The 22095-nt window shown below is 37.1% G+C and overlaps 1 protein-coding gene across 1 annotated transcript in view; it reads right to left on the bottom strand.

Annotated features, from left to right (window-relative positions):
* Window positions 1-14433, bottom strand: part of PLAGL1 (PLAG1 like zinc finger 1) — a 55027-nt gene extending 40594 nt beyond the window's left edge. Inside the window, 3 exon segments of the mRNA XM_066373078.1 lie at window positions 2706-2747; window positions 9552-9621; window positions 14059-14433. The gene's annotated coding sequence lies outside the window, so the exon portion shown is untranslated.
* Window positions 14434-22095: the final 7662 nt, after the last annotated feature.

The raw sequence follows: 22095 nt of genomic DNA, 5'->3' as shown, positions 1-22095 counted from the left end.
TGGAGTACAACCATCCCTATTCATTTATATCGAGTCTATGGCTACTTTACATTAAAACAGCAGAGCTTAGTAGTTACAACAGAGATAATATGGCTTGCAAAGCCTAAAATATTTTCCATTTGGTCTTTTGCAAAGTTTTATGATCCTTCTTTAATGGCTTACTTTTAAGATTTTTTAAGGAAGAATTAGAGCAATCTTCAATCTGGGACTACTTCTGCCTCACTAAAGGCAAAACCCTTCTGAGTACTCTTATCCAATGCCACTTGCATTATAAGGTTTTTCTATTCTCGTTGGTGGGACATATGCTTCCCTTTTCCTTTCTAGTGGTTCTTTTTTCATCCCTGGGTAACTCTCTCACATACATGCACCATTCAACACTCTGCTCAAGTCTCCAGAGTGTTCTCAACTCTCTCTTCTCTGGTACTCTGTCCTGCAAATTCTAGCTGCCTCAGCCTCTCTGAACTCCTAACTCTATCACCTCAATTCAATGTGGCCACTGGGCTGTGTATGGTTCCCCTTATTATATTTTGGTCTTGCGCACATCATTTGTTTCCCTCTTTCAGGGTTCACTTCTTATGTCGCTTATAGTCCAATGTCTGAAAATCGTTGTTTCATATATTTTATGAGGTGCTCTTTTCTTGGCTGCTCAGACAGGAGAATAAATCCAGTTCCTGTTACTACATCATGGCTAGAAGTCATGGTGGAAGTCCCCTCATTATGGAGTTCCACTTCCTCACATTTGCATTAATTAGTGCTTTATATTTACAGTAAGTACTGACAAATCTACATTATCTCATTTCATTTTGTCCACTTTACTAAGATGTAGGGATTACCTAAAAGCTCAAAAAAGGATAAAAGTGACTTGTTGGGTCCATTACACATCAGCTCCTTTCTCTTAGTGATTTTCTCTTCTATAGAAATATATAATGTTTAAAAATTTACTATATATAATAATATAAGTAATAAAGATTGTCTTGTCTATAAAGTATATTGTAAAATTATTTATTACTAGTATCTCAAGCTTACAGAACTGAGAAATATAGAATTAGTTAAAAGATTAATAGTTACTAAATGCTGCTAATGGCCAGGTCTATCACCTCAACTAATCTTCATAAACCTCAGAACTATTATTACTTCAATTTTATAATTGACAAACGGGGTGGGGGGGTGTAAGAAAGGCTCATTAACTTGTTCACAGTCACGTACTTACTGGCATCACAACCAGAATTCAGCCAGGCTGTGCTTGGGTCTAAAACTTGTACTGTCCACCACACTGTCTGCTCCCTAATTTCTAGTTCTTAGAAACAGAGCTTCTGGCACTAAATTTTGATAGAACATTCCAAATCCTCAAAAACAAAATGGTATTAGTAACTATTTATTAAAACTATCAAGAACAAATCATTTTATTATTTTTTATTTTTACCAACGAACTTCTAATTGAACAAGCAATGAAAAAGAAAATGAAGTATATAGAAATAGATATGTGACTGAGATTCCAACTGCTTTTTAATCACAACATCTAATTAAAGTTCTCAAGTCAGGCATTCAAACTTCCTTATTGAGTTATTAAGGAAAACCTACAGCTGACAAAATTCAGCTGAACTTGAGCTCCAGCAGGTTTTTCTTACAGCTAAGTACTGAAAACATATTCTGAAAGTATTGAAAACATATTCTGCTTCCTTAAGATCTTATTGTTTATTTTCTGGTCCCAATTCTATATATATTTACTGTAGAAAATTTTGAAATATGCATTTCTTCTTACTATGTTAGTTTCTTTCTAGCCATAAGAAGAGACCCTATCATCCTATTTGCCATCTACTGACAATATTTCTTTGAGACCTTTCAAATTAGTTTAGCATATTTCAATTCTTCCTCATCAAAATTATGACATATAAATCATAACTACTGGCTGCATAATATAGTTCATAACCTTTTTTTTTTTTTCCATACTGGCAATGTAGTCTCTATTCTAAGAGATCGCCAAATAAAACCCACTTGATACCATAAATGTTTTCGGTGATACAGGGAATAATTCACTTTCTTAGGTTAAAAGTATTTATTCAATTCTCCTTATTTCAAGTGTTTGGATTTCATTGAATTAGGGAAAAAAACTTAACTAAAACAAGAGTTCTAATTATTTTTCAATATACTACAAAGAAAAAGATATGGAACAGAAATGTAGCTACTCCAAATGATAAAATGGGAATAAAGTTAAATACTCCCATTAGGGAATCCTTCCCTCACTTCATCTAATGGCCTGATTTTCACAGGTAAATCAAACAGAATTTGTTTTCCCTCACTAGTCAAACTGCTCACACTAGTGGCATTCTCCCAGGATGTTGTGTCCCTGTCGTCTGTCACAAAGATGTCTGACTGAAGAATCTGAGGCCCAGCCGGATGGATATACATACGATTTCAGCTCTACCAGCAGCACTTCACGTCTGCTAATCATAACGCCGACAGGAAGTCACCCCAAAGAAACGGCTAGCTCTAGCCCAAGAAGTATAATTCAAACTTCCTCAAAATAACTATTTATCACCTAATGGCATCATAAAGAGTAAAATGAGACCTTAAAATTATTATAAGAACCAAACAATAAAAAAAGTTTTGCTTCCATTTTTGCTCCAGGTTCTCTGGAAAAGTACTCTCATGTAATTAGAAAATGCAAATGTAGGGTGGAGGATAAAAATTAAGTATCAACTTACAAAAGCCAATGATGACTATGGGATCAATCAGGCAGGAACAGCCTAAAAATAAAATAAATTTTAAAATAAAAATTATTTACTAGTTTTATACAATAGTTCCACATTCATTTTTTAAGTTGAATTTCATTAGGATATTGTAGATTTACATGGGGTTTTAAGACAGATTTTGAGTTAACCTTTACTCAGTTTCCCCTAGGGGTAACATTTCAAAAACTGCAGTACAATAGACATAAGATAATCAGCACATTTAAATTAATACAACCCACTGCACAGATCTGAGAACCAGGTTTTAAAACAAACAAACAAAACAGGGGTGTGTTTACTGGTGCACAGACCTGACTGGAAACAAACAGCTGAAGGCTTTGAAGAGCAGATTCATGAAAGAAACATGTCTTCAATGTATACAACCTCTGATCAACCCTCTTCAAAATATCCCATTTTGGACTCATGGTCCAACCAAGTCTCCTCCTATTTTAACCCAAGCCAGCTTAAGAGGGGGCAGGAAAATTCAGTGACTTTAGGTAAATACAAAATATTCTGAGCTGAAGCGGAATAGAAAAGATTAAATATTCCTTCTTGTTTTAGATGCCATCTACTCTATTTTTTTTTTTTTTTTTTAGAAATCTGAGCAATACATTTATGCTTTAAAATTAGAGTATTTTCTACCATCTACTTCTCCAACATTATGAAGAAAAATTATAATGAACACAAACAGGTTAATCACAACAATAACAAAACCCTAATGCATACTGGAAAAATTTATAATTTACAATATTCAAAACTACGTCTGGATGTGTATTTTAGTAGTATTCCCAGAAAGGTGTCTGAAAAGTCAACAATTTTCCTATATGATATAAAGTTTTAAAAGCTTCTATATAATGTAAATTTTAAAAATTTCAGTGGACAATTTTCTAAATCACTTCCTCTGAGAATATGAACATATTCCCCAGCTGTTTAAAAACAATTTTCTCGATTGCATTTTTAAGCATCTTTCTGAATGCAACAAGGTTTTACTCTTAAAACTTATGACACTGACTTCAGGCTTCACAGAAGTGCAGACAGAATTAACATAATAGCTCTACTTTGCACAAGCTCTTAAATCTCCAGCAGGAGCTCAATTCAACTAGTTACATTATAAATGCTAATAATATTGTTCCTTAAAAAATGGCAGAAATGAGAGCAGCATGGACACTAAAGTATAATATATTCAGTCCCAACACTTCACTGCTACATGCATTTCTCCAAAACCCATTGTTATGGGTCTCTATAAACATTTATGTTGAAGACCTAACCCCAAATGTGATGATTTGAAGATAGGTGGTTTAGGGAGGCAATTAAGGCTAAATGAGGTTAAGGGTGGAGCCCTGATCCAATAGGACTGGTGTCCTTATATGAAGACAAAGAGACACCAGGGGCCGTCCTCTCTGCGCACACACACACATGCCAAGGAAAGGAACGCTGAATCCGCAGCCAGAAAGCGGCCATCTGCAAGCCAGAGAGAATTTTCTCTTTCTGGAGAGATGTAATATTGTCTATCTTGATCTAGTGGGTCCATTGGTCTGCATATATTCAAAAATTCATCAAGCTGTATACTGAAGATCGGCTCACTCTATATGCTTTTCCCCCACCCCATGGATTTCATAACTCAGTAGGAGAAAAAGGACTTCATAAAACATAAACTGACCATCTTTACCTAATTAGTTGATTTTGTTAAAGGTTATTAGGCAAATAAAAATTTCCTACTTAAAAATAAAAGAGACCAAATTGTGTTTGTTTCACTGGCTCTAAAATAACCAAAGTTAGACTATTCAGACTTTACCAATTATCATCAATAAAAACAGAAGGAAAATCCAAAGAAAGCAGCAGTACAGCAGTTAGTCCACAGCAAGGGGCTTGGTCAATGAAACGAAGACTCCAAGTAGCAGACTGACAATATAAGTAAAGCCATTTCAATATATGATTTTTACCATAAATATGTCTAAGTTTCTTTTAACTATTTTTAGTACCAAGGTGATATGGCATAGAAAAATAGCAAGAGCTTTTGAATCAGACAAACCAGTTTTGCAACTTACTAACTATATGGTGTTGGGCAAGTTTCTTAATCTCTTTGATACTGAGTTTCTTCACAATTTAAAAGAGACAATAATACTTACTTTGCAAAATCATAGTACAATTATAGTAGGGACTTAAGAATGGTAGCTATTTAGCAATAGCTCTTTGTATGCAAAGTATAATGGTAGGTACTGCAACCCTATGTCTAAGAACCTGACAAACTGGAAATGACATTGAGATATAAAGATTGGTGATGAAAGGTAAGAATTTAACAAGGGCCATAGATTACAAATTATAGGGTTCCTATCTAGCTAGCAGAATTGTGCAGTGAGTACCTTCTGAACAGAGCCTGGAAAATATTTTAAAAATCCACGTAAGGCATAAGAAATGGCATGAATAAAGGCAGGGCCCCAAACACAGTACAGGGACTGCAGATTCCAATGGGTAGTGAAGACCAACTGCACAACTGAACTAATTCTGAGGAATAAGACCATGAAGCTAGTAAAGCAAGTTGGGACTAGACAGAGAAGGACCTCTGTCAGGCTAAGAAGTCATGGACCTGTTTTCTCTAGTCCTGGGATGTCCCTGAAGGATTTTTTTCAGAGAACTGAACCCATGCTAAAAAGGAAGGAAAAACTCCACAGGGAGAAATATTATAGTATAGGGTGGCAAGGGCCCAATCCAAGATGCTCACAGGAGTGAAAGAAGCAGGCAAAAGATTAGTTAATTTAACCCATTTTTCAAAAATGAACATTGAGTTTCCTTAACTGATTCAAATGGACCTGCTTTCAACTTTTGATATGATCCTGACACGGCCCATATGCTCAAGAGCAAAGAAGAATCCCAAACCAGTAAAACATACTATCTGGCACAGCAAAAGTGCTCAATACATATTGTTGGCAAATGATTCTTTAAAATATTTCAAATATTGAAACCTCTACAATACACTGTTAAAGGTGAAACAAACAGAAAAGCAAAGATCATTTTTCCTTTCTGTTGAGGGGCCATTTTTCACAATATATAACAAGTTTTGAATTTGCTCAATTCAATATTGAAAAAGACTCATTTGCAAGAGCTATCTTGATCTTCAGCTCTACCTGAAGACTCAGATATAAATCGCTCTAGAAAGTTGGGAATGTTGCCACCTCAGTTGCTAAGCTCTTGTGTAATCGTTTTTTTAGGAATCTATCATTCATTATGTCTTTTGCTACGGCAAAAGAAAAGCTACTGTATGACTCATGGATATTACATGAAAAGAAATTAAACAGTATGTTAAATCCAGATCGTATAAATATATGTAAGGTTTATCCAGGAGTACTTAATTTATATATTGGAATAATTCAAATTAAAATAACCTATACATTAAGAAATACAAAAAGAAAAAAAGTGTATCTCTAGAAACTAAGCCTAATTCTTAGCTTTTTCTATGTATTAGCTCATTTAATCATTTCAATAACCTTCTTCATATATACTTTTATCTACATTTTAGAGATGAGAAAATTATAGAGAAGATAAGTAATTGTCCAAGATTATAATGTAGAACAGGAAGAGGCAGAACTAGGAACTGAACCCAGGCACTCTGGCTCCAGAGCTGAATTCCAGTTAGCAAATGCAGAAAAAATGAAGGAAATGGAAACTCACCATTAAAATACCACAATAATTGCTGCAAGCTGAGTTGAAATGCTGAACTCAGTGGTGGGCCAATTTAAAAGAGAAGCAAGGTATTTGCAAACCCTCAAAAATATTTCTTAATTATCATGGTAATTTTAAAATCTATTCACAAATCACTTGACACTCCTTCCCATGAGTGTGGACATGCTTCTAGCAAAATAGATAGAAAGTGAAAAGTAGTAATGTGACAATGGAGAAATCTGGCAGACACCATAGCTATGTGATCAAGGTTAGTATGTTGAGGTGGATTTCATGTTCCCCCAGATAAGATATAACAGAAAGGCATAATATCTCTGTGATATTCTTCCCCCCAAGTCCATAATATGAGTCTAATAGTAAAAACATCAGACAAATTCAAACTGAAGGACACTGTACAAAATATATAACCATTACTCTCCAAAAGTAGCAAGATTGTGAAAAACAAGTAAAAACTAAAAAACTTTCACAGATTGGAGTCGACTAGAGAAACATAACAAAATACAATGTGGTATAAGGATTATATCCTGGAAAAGAATATTGGTGGAAAAACTGGGGGAATCTGAATAAAGTCTGTCATTTAGTTAATAGTATTGTGCCAATGTTAATTTTTTAATTTTGGTAAATGTACCATGTTATGTAAGATGTTAACATTGGAAGAAACTAGGTAAAAGGTATATAGGAGCACTCTATATATTATCCTTGCAACTCTTCCATGAATCTAAAATTATTTAATAATGAAATTTTTAAAAAAAATTTAATATACATTTGTGAAAACTAATATCCATAAACCAGGAATGAGAAAATAACCCTACAAAAAACTATAGTGAACGTTACCCATAATAGTGAAATGCTGAATTATCTTCCCTTAACTTTAGAAAAAAGCAAGGATGTCTATTTTAACAAATTTTGTTATTCTTCTAGTGTTCACAGCCAGTGCAATAAGGCAAGAAAAAGAAAAATAGAGATTAGAAAGGCAAATTAAATTTCATTTTTTGCAGATGATGTGATTGTGCATTTATTTTTTTGATCGTGCATTTAGAAAATTCCCAATGATCTACACGCTACCAGAGATGAAAAGTAAATTTAGCAAGGTCACAAAAGACAAGCTCAATATACAAAAATCAATTGTATTCCTATATACTAGCAAATGTTGGAAAATAAAATTAAGAAAAAATATATAATTTACAATAGCATCAAAAAATCAAATGTGTAGAAATTAATGTGTAAGTTCTCTACATTAAAACACACACACACAAATGCTAGAAGTAATTGAAAAATGTATTCAATGAAGAAATATACCATGTTCATAAACTAGAAGATCCATTCTCCAAATTTGTTCTGTAGAGTTGATACAAATGCAATAAAAAAATCTGGTAGACTTTTAAAAAAAATAGACATTAACATGCTCACTCTAAAATTTATATAGAAATGCAAAACACTTTAATGGTTAAAACAATTCTTAAGAAAAACTAGAGGGTTTACACTACTGTATATCAAGACTTACTATAAACTACAGTAATTAAGAAAATGTGGTACTGATTTAAGAATTGATAAATAATACCTCAAGTGAAACAGAATAGACCCCTGAGAGGATCTAAAATCTGATCATTCATTTTGAACAAAGGCCCCATGGCAATTTGATGGAAAAAAGAAGTCTTTTAAATAAATGTGTAGAGCAGCTGGATGTCCATATGGAAAATAAATCTTGACACCCCCTCTACCTCACATCATACACAAAAATCAACTGGAGATAAATCAAATACCCAACTGTGAGGACTAAACAATAAAGGTTCTAGAGGAAACCAGAGGCAAATGTCTTTACCAACTTGGGGGGGACAAAAATAAGGGGGGGGGAGAAAATGTTGTAGGCAGGGTGAAAAACAACACTCACACCTCACCTCCCCCCCAAATACTGATAAATTAAGACTTCTCTGTTCATAAAAAATGTCAGGTCACCTAAAGGCACCATTAGGAGAATAGGGAAATTTCACACAGGTAGAAAGTATTTACAAACATGATAAAAGTTTCATACCTATAATATTTAAGGAACTAAAAATTACCAAAAAGATAACCTAATAAAAAAGTGGGCAAAAGATTTAAATAGGTACTTCACCAAAGAAATCTGAATGGCCAATAAGTATATAAAAAAATGTTTAACATTAACATTCATGGGAATGTAACCAACTTACCTATCTCAAGACTGCCAATTCAGCTCCTTTGCATATATTCAGGAAATATGAGCATATATCCCCCAATATCAGTGTCATGAGCATTTGTAGTTATTTTATTTATATTGGTCAAAAATTGAAAATAACTAATAATGTTCATCAACAAGAGAAAGGATAAAGAAACTGCGCTACATTCATATAAACCAAAATTTTTTCTGTAAAAGGTTCAACAGAAAATAATTTAGGCTTCATGGGTCATAAGGTCTTTGTTGTAACTATTCAACTCTGATGAACAGACAAGGCTATGTTCAGTAACGTTTTAGTCAACTACTATATTCTGGGCAGGAGTTGGCTCACAGACCACAGTTTGCCACTCCTTGTTATAAAGCAAAACAAACAAACAAAAATCTACTTATACATGTAACATGGATGAATCTCAAAAATAGCCTGTGAACAAAAGAAAATAACACAAAAAAGAATAAACTATGTGATTACACTTATGTGAAGTTCAGGAACACTTGCCAACAATCCATGGTGAGAGGAGTCAGGAGCGTACTTGACTTGGGGAGAGGAGTGACTCTATTGATAGGAAGGGACGGGAGGGAACTTTTGCAGGGGATGAAAATGTTTTATACCTTTATCTGGGTGGTGATCACACAGGCACACACATAAGTAAATTTCAGTAAGCCACACACTTTATTTTTGTTTTTATTGTATGTAGATTATTGTTCAATTTGGAGAAGAAAACAAAAATTAGACAAAGATCAGAATAGAGATCTGAAGTTACCTAGAATGCAACACGGACAAAAATATAGAAATACTAGATTAAAATGAAAGACCTGGATGACAGAATTGAGAAAGCTTAACCAAAGTTAAATCAGAGTTCTTGAAGGAATAAAGAGAAAAGATGGGGGAAAAAAAAAAAACATTGAAAGAGATAAAGGATAAAGCTTTCGAGAATTGATGAAAGACTAACCTCAGACACAGGAACACAATCAATCCAGGATAAATGGAATGTCCACACCTAGACACACTCCGTCGGAAAACTGTAGAACAAAAGCAAAAAGGGATCTTAAAATCAGGCTAAAAAAAAAATAGGTAAATTACCAACAAATAGCAGTTATTTGAACTAACTATAACATTGAAGTTGAGGACAATGGAATAGTACTTCCAAAGGCAGGAGAAAGAAACTGTCAACCTGCAAATGTATACCAAACAAAACCATACTTCAAGAATGAAAGCAAAATAAAGACATTTTCAGATCAAGTTTGCCATTAACAGCTTCCTAATAAACAAACTTCTAAAATATATACTTGAGGAAGAAAAGAAAAAGATTTGAGATTCAGGAAAGAAAATTAGCAAAGCATCCATGAAGAGGGAAAAACGTCAAATTTAGAGGAGAAAAAAAATCAAGACAAAACTAAAACTCTGGATGACAATAACTTGCAAACCAGGAAATTAACTGGATTCAAACAAACTTGGTTTCTTGAATTATTTGGAAGAACAGAATTAATAAACTTCAGAGTAAGTTAAGTTTGTTAAAATTTTAAAGGAAAAATACTAAAAGAAATCAAACATAAAACCCTCATACTAGCTGACTCGGAGGAAATGGAATAAGAAAAAAATCTATAAGGTGACAAAGGAAAAAAAAAAAAAGCACAAAAAAGAGAGGGTAAAAACAACCATAAAGTAGAATGCTGACTAATCCTAAATATATCAGTAATTAAATTAAACTTAATTGGGAGGAGAGCTCTAATTAAAGGACAAAAATTGTCAGTGTGGATTAGAAAAAAAATCGGGTTTTACCTATTTGAGTTAATTATTCTAACCTAATGCTAACTAAAAGAAAATTGTGACTATAGTTTTATAGAACAAAACAGATTTTAAGGTAAAAGACATTTGGGACCTGCAGCAGAGAACATCACTATAGAATGGCAAAAGGCCAAGTCACAGAAAAGATTGAGCAATCCAAACTTGCGTATACTTTCAACTTTTATAAAGAAAAGCTGACAGAATTACAAAAAGAAATTGAGAAAACACATTATTTTATTGCAATTTTTATTACACATATCTCAGTAACTGATAGATTAAACAAACCAAAATACTAGTAAGGTTAAAAAGACTTGAGTTAAAATTCTTATGTTTGATCTAATACATATATATGTATATATGAATGTGTGTGTGTATATATGTGTGTGTATATAAACTTTATTATATGTGTGTACATGTGTATATATACATACATGTATTACATGTATGTAACTGTGCGCGCGCATGTGTGTATCACCCATCTACCTTGCCTCAAAAGTCTGTAAGCACATATTCTTTTCAGTCATTCAAGGAGCAGTTGAAAAAGTAACCATGAAGCCATAAAGCAATTCTCAAATTTCAAAGAATTGGTAACATAGAGCCCTCATTTGCTGACTACAATGCAAGTTAGAAATCAGTTAACAAAAGGATAACTCACAGAACTTTCCACGTTTGGAAGCAGAAAATACTTCTAAAATCTCATAAAAAAGAAAAAAAGCATAATGAAAAAGTTTTAATTCTTAGAACTGAAAAACACTAAATATAAAACAATAGTAAATAAAAATCTTAAGAACTTGCAGAGACAAATCAATGAGCAGTGTAAGGAGCCCAGAAATGAGCCCAAGCGTATCTGGGAATAGGTTTCTGGCAGACATGGCACAGCAGACCACTGGTCCTGGGGCTGCTCCGCACGGGAAAAGAAAACAGATTAATCTTAATCTCACAAGATCAACAAAATCTATACATTGATATGTACACACACACACACACACACACACACACACACACACACACACAATGCCAGGTAAATTGAAGATCTAAATATGTGAAAAACACAAAGTTCAAAACTTAGAAAAAATTTCCAAATATATTACCTAGGTCTTAAGACATAAAAGCACAAAGAAAAGATTGTCTGTGGTTTATAAAACCAACAAAGGGAGTCTTAAACAATGTTTTCCAATAGAAATTTCTGCAGTGATGGTAATGTTCTGTTAAACAATACAGTATAATATAAAATAATGTAATAAAATACAATGACCACTAGTCACACTTGGCTCTTGAGTACTTGAAATGTGGCCAAGAGTGACTGAGGAACTGAAAATTTTGAAGTAAATATATCAGCATGCTAGCATTTTAAAATCCTTGATAAAAGTCTGTTATGTTTTTGTAGGACTTTATTTTAGTTTAAATTACTATATAAAATATAACTTGTTTTGTAAAAAATACACAAAGATTGCATTTTAGAAAACACACCAAACTGTTCACATTATCTGTGAGTGATTTTAATTTTATTCTAAATATTTTTTAAATATTATAAATTATATAGAATATAAAAACATTAAAAATTTAATGAACACTGATGTAGCTACCATAAAATTTATGAAATAAAATATTACTGATATTATTTATATTCCCTAGGTACTGCTCCCTGATCACAACTTGCCTTTTTTTTTTTTTAAGAGCAGCTGGAAAATATGAATAACACACTAGTGCCCCGGCTTCAGATTTCTTCATTTTGAGATGTCCATATTTTAATAAATTTGAGGGGAAATTTAATATACAGACACATGTATCATTTAACAAAGAGTTATAAAAGAAAAACACCCATGTAAAGCATTGCCCAGGTCAGGAGATAAAGCAATTCCAGTATTCCCAAAGCCCTCAGTGTGTCCCCCCTCACACTCAAGCCCCCCCACCCCCAAAGATGACCACTAACTTGATTTTTTATGGTATTAATTTCTTTATTACTTTTAATTGCCTATGCACGCATCCTTAACAACAGCTTTAATTCACCAGGTTCGGAATTTCACATAGATGATATCATACAGTAGTCTTCTTCAGCAACTTGCTTTTTTTTTTTTTTTTTTTTTTTTTGGCTCAACATTGAGACATATTTGTGCTAAAACAAAAAACTACTTCATTCACCGCTGTACTGGGTGGGTTTCATTTTATGACTAGAGTATAATTTACCTCTCTCCTATCAAATGGACATAAAGGTTGCCTCCAGCTTTTGGGGTATTACAAATAACACCGCAGTCAACTTTGTACACATCTGCTTGTGTATATGCATGAAAATTTATCTAGGGCAGTGGCTTTCGAACTTTTTGACCATGACTCATACTAAGGAATGACGTTTTACATCATGACACACATCTATCTGTGTGTGTATAAAACTGAGAGGGAAAAAAAAGTTTCACGAAGCAAAGACCCTATGCCCTGAGATGCATTCTGATATTTTCTATTCTGTGTAAGTTTGTGTTTTACAAATCCTCATCATTGTCCACTTAACTGACTTCACGACCCACTAAAATGGGCTTCAAACTTGGAAAAACATTCCTCTAGAGAGGATAAATACCTAAGAGTGGGGCTGCTAGGACGTGGAACAGGGATATTGGGTGGTGTCAACTTTTCTAGATTCTTAACTTTTAAACAAATATTCTTATCTAAATTTACCACCCTATAATTTTAGAGCTAAAACTGTGAAACATACGGCCGTCTTATCGTTTCCTTCGGTCGTTGAACAGTATTAATCACTTACCATGTGCTAACGATCCACCGGGCTCCGAGCAGACTGATGGGTTAATACAACTGGGGCGCGGGGAGGACATTAGGGACCAAGACCCCATCGAGGCCCCTGAAAGCTCACAGGAGGGGCCTCGGATCCTGCCTGGGGAGGGAGGGGTTAGGGAAGGATTCCTGGAAGAAGGAGGACCTAAACTGGGTGTTTCTATTTTTAATTTTTATTGGTTTCCTAAAACATAAAAGTAACACATTTGTTGGGGGGGGGGGGGGGGAGAAAGTCAAAATTACAGGAGTATATTTATTAGGAAGAAAACCTCCCTCCCCACCAGCGTCCATCAAGTCCGATGCTGAGACTAAACAGCCAAAGTTGCATTATTAGTTATCCTAATCTAGAAAAACTTTAGGAGCCCACCTTTTAAAGTAGTTTTAAGAGTCTATTGGATAGGGTCCATGCTGTTAAAGCATGAAATTAATCGGGTTTTTTTCCCCATAATTCATTTACAAACATGCAAACAATTTTGTGTTTAGTTACGTTACTACTTTAACAGACTTTTTTCCCCCCTTTTTGGCCTTTTGGGCAAGCGTCGAGCGCCAGGTTTCAAAAATCGAGTCTATTTATTGCACGCCCCAAAATGCGCGAATGCTTCAAAAAGGGGCATAAACTCGCCCAGGCGAAAGCCTCTTTTTGTTCCAGTCTCCTGGGCTTGCCCGTGACAATGTGCGGAGTTTCCCACTCGGTCCCGCGGAGCCCGGACCGTCACGTCCGCGGCACGTCGGCAGCGGCACACCCTCCCGGCGCGGCACGGAGCCGGAGCCGGAGCGGAGCCGTCCCGCTCGCTCGCCGCAGCCCCGCCGCCCAGCCTCCCCCGGCCCGCGGACCCCGCGGCCACGGAGCCGGCCACGCAGGCGGCCACGGGCGCCCGACCACCTACCCTTCGGGGTGGAGAGCGCCCTGGAACTCAGGCGAGGGAACTCAGCGCGCCGCCTCCGCAGCCATGACTCTGACCCGGGGAAGCGCCCCGTGCACCAAGGCCCGCGCTCCACTGCGCTGGGACGAGAGCGGTCCCGTCCGTCCGTCCGTCCACCAGCGGAGTGAGGCGGGAGTCCGCCCCTGACGCGTCTAAATCAAGGCTCGGGGCGGTGCCGACGAGCTGAATGACAAATGGCAGATGCCGTGGGCTTGCCGCCCTTGGCAGCCGTGGGGATGGCTGCGCCGAGGAGGCCGCTCACAGGCGGAGCCCGGGAGCCGGAACGGCGCGTCCGCGGGGAGGGCTCTGGGGCCCCTGGCGGGGGCGTCACGTGGCAGGAGGAGGCCCTGCTGGGGAGCCGGGGGGTCGGCGGCCTGGGCGGAGGAAGAGGACAGGCGCCCAGACGCCTGATCGATTGAGTCATCTGTGTGGCCAAGGCCAAGGTCGCCCAGGTGCAGAGCTGGCGCAGGTAGACCCAATCCAGCCCGGAGCCCCGCACTGTGTCGAAGACTGTTCACTTAAGTCACCACCAGGATGAACCGCCCTGAGCCAAATCATAAATGAGAAACACAACAGATGTTAGCAGAACACTGCAACAGGCCAAACTTAACTTACCCCCTCCTGTTCGTGCAGCGCTGAAAATAATGGCAGCTTAGATGTGACCACTAATTGTGAGCTAGGCACTGTTCTAAGCACTTCACAGCTAAGTAAGTGTATTCCTCACAACAACCCCATGAGAGACCATGTTTTCCCCATCTTACAGAGGAAAATACTAAGTTAAAGAAGGATTAGATGGAAATAATTTTATAGTTCTGGTCTCATACTCTGTACGCTTTAAGTAATTTAAAATTTTTTCAGTGTTTTTGAGTTTGAGAAAAAGAGACTAAAGCAACTGACTCCAGCAGTTTCTTACTTCCTTACCAGATATACATTCCTAAGAGGCCGATAAACATTAAGCAAAAAGATTTTTAGAAAGATAAGGAATTCACTACATATTTTAGAGTCTCATGGTTTTAAAATATGAAGTTAATAGCAGCTTACATTTCCACCCACCTTCACCGCAACCTCCCTGTTTCTATCGCCTATGTTACTCTTGGCTCTCTGGCACTTTGAACATTTCCCAGTGTTCTACCATCTTATTCTCCCAGATGTTAGTCTCAATTCTCTATCAAAAATGAATTCAAGGTTCATCATAATGTCTCCATTCCTAAATTCTTTATTGTTCTTTATTTTGCGAGGACTGCTCTTTTTCAAATAATTTTCTTAAGGAGGGAGATAGACTACCTTAACGTTTAATCTTTGTTTTAAATCTCCATACATAAGTAAAAACTGAGCAGGGTAAATATTTTATATTGAAATCTTTCTTCAAAACGTAACAACAAGAAGGCAACTGGTTCACTGATTTTTGACATAGATTTCTGTGGAGAAGATCTGACTCCTACGTGATTTTTCCCTGCAAGGCACTTTGATTTTTCTGCTTGGATGCCTTACGAATTCTTTACCATTAAAATACACTTTATATCCTTATCTGGACTATGTCTCATTGTCAGTTATTCTATATTAGTCCCCTCCCCCCAGTAAATAGTATCATCTTTCAATTTATGGATTCCATTCTTCTTTTCTTAGTATAGTATACCATTCATACTATATATCTGATTAAGTTTATCTTTCATTGGATGGATTTTCTACTTCAGAGTCACCATTTATCTTTCTCTTTAACATCCATCTTCTTTTGATTTGCACTCACTCTGATTCTCTCAAAATATTCTGTTCATTGGTTTTTCTAGTTTACTGGATTTTAAGGTCATGTTGTTTGGATTTCAATTTCCTCAGCTCTGCAATTTTTTTTATCACATTAAAAAGTTTTTAAAAATTTTCCATTGATTTGAGAGAGAGAGAAGGGGGGGAGAGAGAAAGAGAAGCATCGTTTTGTTGTTCCACTTAGTTGTTGCTTCTCGTATGTGCCCTGACCGGGATCAGACCAATGACCTCAGCTTGCTGAGACAATGCTCTATCCACTGGGACCCCGGGCCAGGGCCCTTTCCATCACATTTTCATCTTATATTGTTGTTGAGCTATTTTAAAGACTCTTCTTAATTTTGTTTTCCTACATGATGAAGCATACAAGGAATATAAATTTCTGTTCCTCCATTATGTCTTCTTCCAGACCTTGTTCTTCATCTTTTTCTGCATGCTGTTTTCCTTGCTTTACACGCCTGTCTCCCATGTTTGCAAACAGCTAGATCATATCTTGTATCTTATCCTTAAAAGTTAACAGACCTTGTATTTTCCCCAGTATATTTCAAGTGAATTTCTGAGATGTGTCTATCTTCCCTATCTTGATCTTCTGTTTTTGAGCTGAGTGTTGTTTCTACTTTCTCTGTGATCTGGGGATTTTAGGACAAGGCCAGAGGCAACGGGGGAATGTTGAACTCAGATTGAGACTGAGTATAGAGCTGGCTGGGGGGAGTAGCCATCACTTCCAAGATTCTCTTAAGTCCTCAGCAGCCAGCCTTCAAGCCAGCCCAGGCATTCTCCCATGCCTGTGAGCTTCAGCTCATTTGTCCGGTGCAGCACAGTACCCTAGAAGGTGGCAAACTCTTCTGCTTCTGGCAAGACCCAGCGGTGGCATGTAAAAAAGTTCCTCGATGTCTCATAGGTTCTTTCCACAAGGTTCTCATCAAACATGAGCACGTTGACTTGGTAACTGACACCTTCCTTTTCCCTAAGCCTTCCCTCAGTAACGCATGCCTGGACATTATGCTGCGTGCCAACAAAGGTCCTAGAGAAGTTGCAAACTCAAATCTCTATGAAATTTAAAACAATGAGGAATGGAATTATAGAGAAGTGATAAAAACATTCTTTGTGAGAGGAGCAGATGCTGCGTGGCTCAGGCCAAGTGCTGCCATGTTGGAATTCAGGGCAGTGTTGCCAAATCTGTATAATTCTCAGGACAGGCACAATATCTAGTATTTTGATATAAAGTTTCTTATATTTTGAAACACTACAGAAGCCAAATGAAGTATCTCTCAAAGCCAAACTGGCCCCAGGGGTTACCAGTGTGGCACCTGTTACAGAGAACCACTCAGGATAAACCCCATGATCGCTGTTTTTCTCTTCTAAGCACTTTGAGATACAGTTTTGCTCTGCAGACTACTCAATGACTTCTTAAAATGACTTTAGCAAATATAATCAAGAAGATTCATGCCGACACATTTACAATTCTATACATGTTGGGACCCAACACCTTCACGAACAGGTGTTTCTAAGGGTAGCGGCTATGGTTGAGCTAAAATTAATGGCGTGTGAGCAGAGAATCTGTATAGATTATGACCACAGTAACAAAATATGTGGAGAAAATATTTCTCATTTGACGTAGAAAAGGCATCTGACAAAATCCAACACCCATTCTTGGGGGAAAAAAAACAACTAGAAAAGGAATGAAGCTTCCTCAACCTGATAATGGGATTATTTGTTCCCTACAGCTGCTGCAATAAATGATACAAATTTGTGGCTAAAACAAGAAATTCATTCTCTCACAATCCTAGAAGCCAGGAATCCAAAAGCAAGATGTCCGTGAGGCTTTACTCCCTCTAGTGGCTCTGGAGGAAAATCCTCCTCCCTTGTCTTCCCAGTTTTTGGTGGCTTGTGGCATTCTTTGGCCTCCTTGGCTTCTGGCCACATCAGTCCAACCTCTGCCTCCATTTTTACATCGCCTTCTCCTCTGTACATGTCATGTGTTGTCTCCCTTGTGTGTTTATCTTACAAGGAGACTTGTCATTGGATTTAGGACGCACCTGAATAACTGGAGATGACCTCCCCATCTCAAGATCCTTCCTTTAATTACATCTGCAAAGACCCTTTATTCCAAATAAGGTAACACTCACAGTTTCAGGGACTAGGACCTGGACAGATGTTTGGGTGAGCCATCTTTCAACCCTCTGTAATGGAGAAAATCCCAGTCAGCATTGTTGTGGAAACTGACAAGCTGATTCTACATTTCCTGAAACGGATGGAAAGGAAGCATGAGGGAACTTTGTAAGGTAATGGAAATATTCTGTATCCTGATCATTAAAACAATTGCATGGATTTATATGTGTCATAACTCACTGAATGATACACTTCAAATAAGTACATTTTGTTGTGTGGAAACAAAACCTCAGTGAAGTTCATTAAAATTATTTCTATCTTACTTGTCTTGAATCGTGGAAACAAATCATAGAAGACTTTTTATCCTCATCCCCGATTTTAATTAGAACTTACCTTCTGCTTTTTTGTTATTAACTTTCTTTCTCCTGGAGGGTCTAAAAGCGAAGAACAGTCCCCTCTGCTTACCCTGGAGTATAACGCTGTCAGCTACTCCCCTCTGCCCAGACAGTCCTCTGCTGATGTGGCCCAAGCCTGGCCCTCGGCCCTCCACTGCCCCCATGACCACTGCTTCTCCGAAACCCTACCTGACTCAGCTCTCCACTAAGCAGAATTCGTGCCCTTTGGTAGCTTCTTCATAAACATTCTCTTGTACATTATCAATTCAGTTTGGCCTGTGATTGTTAAGGTGGCTGGAATGAAACTCAAACCCATCTTTCCTCTGACTCCTAATCTGGGGGGTTTCACAATAGCAAGCTGTCGGCCACAGGCAGCAATCACTTCACACAGTGTACATTCTGTTTAACATACTGCCATCATAACAACTGGAAAAAAGTCTTAGTGAATTCAACTCAACAAATATTCAATAGGTGCCTAGGTTTAACTTTCTCTAACCAAAATATAAGTTAAACACTTTAAAGCATATATAAACATAGAGTTCTTTTGAGGCCCATGGCTTCTAGACAAACTACCTTTCTTGGGCGTTATGCTATCCTTTCTCAATCTCCAAGTTTCTTCTCCTTTTCTAGAGATTGCAATTCCTGACTCACAGGATTCCTCCCCTTTTCCCTGCTCTTGTCACTATTGGCAATGACTTCTCCATCCAGGTATCACTTCTTCAAAAAGGCCTCCCAAGAGAACATTTTTTTCCCCCTAAAATGCTATTGTCCATTTCTATCTTCAACTGACATTTGGTGAAAACAGTAAGCTCACAAGACAATGTTTAGTACATAGTTCTTCTGCAGACACTTTTTACATGGCATGTTGGAAAGTATACGGATATTATATGATCATATTATATATATATATTCAAAACCATCATGTTGCTTAGCCATCTACCAAGGGTCAAGGTGGTATGTGAAAAGAATAGGGCCACTTGTGGCTCCCAAAGAAATTAGTGAGCATGCATGGCCCAGTGGTTTAAGTGACCATGTGCTTTCTGTGTTTTGTCTCCTTTTTAGTAAAAAGTATTGAAGTAATTCAAACTATCCAAAGTTTAGATATGAATTTTGAATTTTTAAGTGTCTAGCTTGCAATAAAAATACCACATCGACTGTTGGGGTGGAGGGAAGCAAACTTTTCCCTTTTATTAATAAGCAACCAGAACCAGCCAGAAGTGATTTAAAATAGAATCAGCAGCATCAGTTTTCATCCTTGTTTCGTGTGGCACGAAGATAAGTCAACAATGATGAGCCAAATGCTGGCCTTTGGAGCAAAGTGAAAATGCAGTGCATGGATGCAAGATATTGGTATGTATTTTATTGGTCACTCTACTATAATTAAAATATCACCAAATTTGATAGCAATGGGCTAGAAGACACAAGAAGAAAGGAAGGCAGTAGAGGCTTTTGGTAGATTAGGAGTAGCAGCCACTTATTTTAAAGTGAAAAGGTATGTCAGAAAGATTGCCTATTCATCTTCTTTCCCTTCCAGTCTCCACCAAAACAAGGACATCAGAGGAGAGACGCGAGTCGCAGTTGAGGTGATCAATGGATTTTGAAAGGCAAAAGGCAAAATGCTAACTGACTTAAGAGGGGAGAAGTACCCTTCCAGGAGCTAGACTCTCAGCAGTACCAGAAAGCAAGAAGTCCAAGTGTAGGGCTTTCAGGACACTGTCCGTGGGAAGACTTTATTTTGCACACAGAGCCACAGGGTGATCAGGTCGCTTCTGGTATCCTGGATAGTCAGGTAACCACACCTCCTCCACCCTAGAGGAAACCAGAGAGTTAATATCTAGATAAACTGAACTGAAAAATATGTAGACTCAGCCCCCTAGGTAAGAGGATTAAAATAGGAGAATTACAGAACATCTAAAAGCTGAACTAGACTGACACACATATGGACAACTAATTTTTGACAAAGGAGCCAAAACATACAATGGAGAAAGGAAAGCCTCTTCTATAAATGGTGCTGGGAACATTGGAAAGCCACATGCAAAAGTATGGAACTAGATTGCAATTTGACACCATACACAACAATGAACTCAATATGGATTAAAGACTTGAATATAAGACCTGAAACGATAAAATACATAGAAGAAAACATAGGCACAAAACATAAAGACCTTGGTCTCAGAGGGGTTTTTGTGACTTGAACCCAAAGGCAAGTGAAGTAAAAGCAAAAACAGATGAAGGGGACTACATCAAACTAAAAGGCTTCTGCTTGGCAAAAGAGGCCATCAAACAACAAAAAGGCAGCCAAATGGGAGAAAATATTTGCAAACAATACCTCAAATGAAGGGCTAATATTCAAAATATATGAAGAACTCATACAACTCAACAATAACAAAAACAATCCAATTTTAAAAATGGGCCAAGGACCTAAACAGACACTTTTCCCAAGAAGACATACAGAAGACTAACAGATATATAAAAAGATGTTCATATCCATAGCTGTAAGGGAAATGCAAGTCAAAAGCACAGTGAGTTATTACCATCTCATACCTGTTAGAATAGCTATTATCAATAAGACAAGTGATAAGTGTTGAAGAGGATGCAGAGAAAAGGGAAAGCTCATTCACTGCTGGTAGGACTGTAAAATGGTGCAGCCACTATGGAAACCAGTATGGAGGTTCTTCAAAAATGTAAGAACAGAGCTACCATATGACCCAGCAATCCCTTTTCTGAGCACATACCTAAAAATTTTGAAAAGGCTTATTTTTAAATATATATGTATCCCTATGTTCATTGTAGCATTATTCATGATAGCCAAGACATGGAACAACCTAAGTGTCTTTCGGTCTTTCGAGAGATGATTGGATAAAGAAGATGTGGTACATGTATACAGCAGAATTCTACTCAGCCATAAAAATGGGGAAACACTGCTGCTTGCAATAACATGGATGGAGCTTGAGTGTAAGATAAGCCAGATGGAAAAGGACAAGAAACGTATGATTTTACTCATCCGTGGGTTATAAAACAGAAAGCAACAAACATACACACAAAACAAACTCACAGACGCAAACAACATTTTGGTGGTTACCAGATGGGGAGTATGAAGAGGGTGGAGGGGGTTAAATATATGGGGACGGAGGGGTTTAGACTTTGGGTGGTGCACACACAATGCAATATACAGATGATGTGTTATAGAAGTGTACACCTGAAACTTAAGTGATGTTATTAACCAGTGTTACCCAATGAATTTAATGTAACAAAAATTTACTCCATGACCCTCTTTGCTCCCCCAAAATAATAAGAAAGAAAATGGCACATATATGATAGATTGGCTTTCAATCTCTTATATGTTTATTAAAACAATTTTAAAAACCATTTAAAAAAGTAAAATAACAATGAACTTAGTACTAATTGTATGTCTACTTTAGCATGTTCTTTATTGTTTATCTTAAAGTTTTCCTTTTCTTTTTGGAATTAGCAGTTTGACAAGCCTGAACTCTTGGTTCACGGGCTTTACCAGTCGTTTCTTGTGATTACCGGAAGCTATATTTTACTTCACCTCTCAATATATACACTTCAATTCTTTGACCCTACAGGGTTAGCACACTCCAGCTGGCGGGCCAAACCTAGCCTGATGTCTCTTTTTGTACATCCTATGGGCTTCACATTCTTTAGTTGGTTGGTGAGGGAATCAAAACAGAAATATTTGGTGGCAGGTGAAAGTTATATGAAGTAAAATTTC

The sequence above is a fragment of the Saccopteryx leptura genome, chromosome 3, assembly GCF_036850995.1.
Source record: "Saccopteryx leptura isolate mSacLep1 chromosome 3, mSacLep1_pri_phased_curated, whole genome shotgun sequence".
NCBI classification, from domain to species: domain Eukaryota; kingdom Metazoa; phylum Chordata; class Mammalia; order Chiroptera; family Emballonuridae; genus Saccopteryx; species Saccopteryx leptura.
The sequence above is the reverse complement of the archived record's forward strand: the minus strand, read 5'-3'. Positions and strand labels throughout refer to the sequence as shown.